The following is a 4496-nucleotide window of genomic DNA, read 5'->3' as shown; positions in this document are numbered from 1 at the left end:
AAAAAAAAAAAAAAAGTTAATGCTAAGGAAACAGTTTTAAGACCGTTTTCATATTGGGTACTCTACTTGAGGACCAATTTTCTGGCTGATTTTCCTTAAAAATAATGTTTCTCTTCTCTTTAATATGTGAATTTTTTTAATGTGTCTCTCACTTTCATTGGAATGATTGGTTTTTTGTTTTTTTTTTTTTTTTTTGGCCAGGGCTTGAACTGGCCACCTCTGGCGTCCCTACTCCTTTAAGCCACAGGCGCTGCTGGAATGATTGATTTTTCATTCCTGTCTTCATTCTCTGATAGTAAGAATAAGCAAGGAAGTATTGTTGGTAGCATTTTTTTGTGGGGGGGCTATTTTAAACACATATACTATATAGTAAAATGAACTCCCATGTACTTGTCACCTGGCTTCAACAGTTACTAGTCATGGTCAGTTTTTCTGTACATCTCCACTTACTACTTCTCTTGTGGATAATTTCCAAACAAATCCTAGCCATCACACTTAATTTTAAAACAGTCACAACACAGCCAGGCTCTGTGGCTCATGCTTGGGAGACTATCCTGAGCAAGAGTGACCCCATCTCTAATAAACTAGCTGAGTGTTATGGCGGTGCCCATAGTCGCAACTACTTACTTGGGAGGCTGAGGCAAGAGGATCCATTGAGCCCAAGAGTTGAAGGTTGTTGTGAGCTAAGATGCCAAGGCCGCCTACCAAGGGGGACTAAGTATCTCAAAAACAAAAAAATGGTAATCACAGTTCTGCCACTCCAAGTCAATGTTCGAATACCCCTAATGTAATTTATTTATAAATGTTTACTAATTTATGTCAATCGTGTGTGTTGTGGATCCTTGATAAAGCCCTCAAATTTATTTTTACAAATGGTATGTCAGTTCTTTTTAGTTGAGATATCCTGAAGAAGGCCTGGTACATTTGTCCTAAAATGTAGAGCTTCCTGTGGTCTACAGTTCCCATACTCATTTAGTATGTTCTTTCTTACACGTGGTATAATTTGGTAGTTATCTCTATTAAGTTCTGAATATTTTTGTTTTAAAAATAATTCTATTAAAAATGTCAAACATACACAAGTAGAGTTAAAAGTATAATGAAACTCCACTAAACCATGGTCCATCTTTTCATCTGTATTCCCACTCGCTCCACTCATACTAGTTTGAAACAGATGGAAGAAATCAGATGCCATGTGCAAATACTTGCCTATAAGAGGTTTTTTAATACTTAGAAAATCATAACAGCAAAATGTGTAATTCTTTAATATAAACTAGTCACTGCTCACATCATTAGAAAAGCTTTATAATTGTCTAGATCACTTGAATCAAGACTCAAATGCTGTAAAATAGAATTGATTGAAGTGTTAGGAATTGTGTTAAAATGTTATTTTGATTATACAAACTTTAGGCGAGTCCGTGGTCAAATATACGAAAGAAGGTATTGTATATTTACTAGTTCTCCATTTAGTCTGGTGGTTTCTCATCCACACTGGGATGCCGCTCCTCCCTTCCCCTTCTTCCTAGCTGGTATTCTGGACTTACCCAGCTCGCTCCCTGGCTTCCTTTCTGGAGAACTCTTAAGAACTGTCTTCTTTCTCTCTCGCTTTTCTTCTATCCTTCCCCCACTTCCTGCCTGGCGGACCGCGCGGGCCGCACCTGCAGGCACGCGTTTCCCATTGGTGGTATCTTGGCGGGCCCGGTGGTGGCACTTCCTCTTCTGCACCCCGTGACCCACGTCCGGCTCTCGGCCTCGGATCTCGCGGCCTCCGCTTCCCGGACTTTGGACCCCTCGCTTCCTGGGTCCCGACTGCCGGTCCCCGGCGTGGTGAGCCGCAGCGTAGAGGCCCTGGATCCCCCGGGCCCTCCTCCCGCTTTGTGCCTACACACCCAGCCCTCGGCGCTGGAAGCCCGCTCTGGCAACTCTGCCTGTCCTGCTGGGTGAAGGACTGGGACCCCGGCACTCCTCTTACCTCCTCCCCACTCCCTTTCACCCGCCCTTCCTCCAGCTTTCTGCTGTGAGGCGGGGGGTCGGGGATCTCCTAGGGGCAGTCATCCCCAACCCCTGCTGACCCGGGAAGTCACCCACCTCCACCCCTTGCCTTCTGGTTTCTTGAGGACCGCCGGGCAACTTATTTTTCTTGCCCCCGGCGGTGAGGCACTCCCCAGCTTTCCTTGGACTCCCTGTTTGCCGGGCCGCGGAGCTTTCCCTCTCCCCCGCCCCCCCCGTAGTTGGCTCCGCCCCCGCCCGGAAGCTCCCGCCCGAGCCCGCGCAGGCCTCGGGGCCGACCTTCCTGCCGGTCGGGGCGGTCCGGAGGCTGTGCGTTCGCCAGGTGGAGGCCTCGGGCACGCAGTTTGTCTCACGATCTCTTCGGTGCTTCCCGCCAAAACACGCACAGCCGCGCCGCTGGTTTTCCAGCCTCGCGGAAAGTGTTTGCCCCCTGGCCACTTGAATTTCTGTTTCAGGTTAAGAACAAAAAGATGCACCTGGAGTTTCCTCGGAGCGCTCTGCATTGTTAAGCTTCGGGTGGAATTTGAGGGCCTTGAGCTGTAAGCCTTGCTACTTAATAGAAATCTGCCCTGCTCAACTCCGTGGTAAGTCTTAGAACGAAATAGTCTGGGTATGATCCCGAGACCGCGGCTCCCGTGTACTTTGGTTTAGGGGCAAACTGAGCAATTTAGAAACTCGGGACAACTGGGCTGTTTGTGCTGTCGGCTAGAGGTTAAAATTTGTGCTTGGTGAAAGAGGGGTGGGCTGCTAGTGAAAGTACTCCTCTGGACTCACGGGAGCACAAAGATATTTAAAGTAGGTGAAGTGGGGTCCTACCTGGACTGTTGTCCAGAACAAAAGAAAATGTGCTGGGTGGTTTTCAAACTGCCCTATTTAGTCTGCATATAAACTTAACTAGCGGTACCACTCTTAAAGGCGCACCCTGTTTATCTTGATTGGATTTGCCTGAGGGCAAGTGTAAATCCCGTCTAACCTGTACCGGGAGTGGTGAAGGGCACAATTCTAGAGGAATTTTGGGAGTGCAGACTTAGTTTCTACCCTGCTGTTTTAGGGTCTTTGTTTTAACAAAATCCCTAGGTGGTCCATTTGCATGCTCGCTGTTGGGAAGGCACTGATCTAGAACTTGGACGGCCTCTGGACCTAGTAACTAGGTGGAGTTGAGCAAAGTCCTCCCAGCAGTTTTCATGTTACTGCGTCTATGAGGCCAGGTTTCCATCAGCCTTCATTGGGCAGTGCTCACAGTCCACAGGCTCTGGGGGTCTTGTCGGAGTGGGGTAAAGTTTTTCTGTGGATTATGCTAGGAGGAGTTAGGAGTGGGAGTTGCTAAGATGACTGGGATCTGCAGTCTTTGTGGAGTAGGGGGAGTCATTGGGTGGTTGCAGCCTCTTGAAAACCTGGTTCCAAAGTATTTGTAACTGTGTCATTTATTCATAAATATTTATAGTTCCCCCCCAATAGTATCATGTAATAATCACAGGAAATTTGTAAGGCAGATATAATTCTACATTAAGACAATAGAGTGAACTGACTTTCCCAATTTATATTCAAAAACTAAGAGTGCGCTTAGGAGAATTTCAGAGTCCTCCACCCATATCCTAGTCCTTCAGGGACAGCTTTTATACGGATGGTGGTGGTGGTAGTGCTTACGATTTTCTACTGTGAAAAGCAGATTTCCACAAAATTGCTTAGTAACTTGAAGTCTTTGGGGTGTGTCTGCACCCTGCCCCCAGAGTTGTTCTTATGAATCAGGTAGAACAAGTTGGAGCAGGCATCCTCCCACCATGCCTTTCTCCAGTAGAGCAGCCTCTGTTTGCCCTGACCCTGGTAGAGTCTGCCCCCATATTTAAATTTACTCTCCTGGCTTTGCTTTCTCTGTAGTTTTTATCAGATGGGTGTTTCCCTTCTGCTGTGCTCTTGCTCTGTCTTACTCTATGAAAAGATAAACTCCCAGCTGCTGTTAGGGAGGGAGCTTTAATTGAGTCAATCTCAGGCAACTAGAGGCTTCTGCCTTGCCACCTAACCTGGAGGAGTTTGAAGCAGCCTATGAAAAAGATAAACTCCCAGATGCTATTAGGGTGGGAGGTTTAATTGTGTCAACCTTGGGCTATAAAATGTTTCCCCATGGCCAGCTAGGCTGGAGAAGTTTGAAGAAACCAGCAGCAGAAATTGCCTGCTGCTCTGCTTAGTGCAGAGGATCTGAAGCCGATACCTCTTGTTTTTTAGGACAATTTGTTACCTACGGGAAGTGTCTCCCACTGAAGGCATCCAAAGTTCTTTAAGGTGAGCTATTTTAAGAAAAGTGATATTTCAGTTACAGTATGTGTTTGACTTGTTGTATTCAAAAGGAAATTTTCTTAGGTTCCCAGAGTTAAAGTGTTATCATAGCTAACTTTGCATAGGACTCCAGAGCACTTTTCAGTTGAGTTTTAGCTACTGAAAAGTTTTAGGACAACTGAGAAATGGAAGAGAAAATTCTAGAGTGAAAAGCT

The 4496-nt window shown here is 46.2% G+C and overlaps 1 long non-coding RNA gene across 5 annotated transcripts in view; it reads left to right on the top strand.

Moving 5' to 3' along the window:
* Positions 1-4287, top strand: part of LOC105887697 — a 13654-nt gene extending 9367 nt beyond the window's left edge. For all 5 annotated transcript variants that reach the window (XR_001161567.2, XR_001161569.2, XR_002774986.1 and 2 more), the window contains 2 exons: positions 2463-2591; positions 4231-4287. This is a non-coding gene — a long non-coding RNA (uncharacterized LOC105887697). The remainder of the gene's footprint in view (positions 1-2462; positions 2592-4230) is intronic.
* The last annotated feature ends 209 nt before the right edge of the window (positions 4288-4496 follow it).

This window comes from Otolemur garnettii, unplaced genomic scaffold (genome assembly GCF_000181295.1).
Source record: "Otolemur garnettii isolate 467f Iridium unplaced genomic scaffold, OtoGar3 scaffold00105, whole genome shotgun sequence".
In the NCBI taxonomy this organism is placed as follows: domain Eukaryota; kingdom Metazoa; phylum Chordata; class Mammalia; order Primates; family Galagidae; genus Otolemur; species Otolemur garnettii.
Note: the sequence above shows the minus strand (reverse complement) of the source record. Positions and strands in the feature narration are given on the sequence as shown.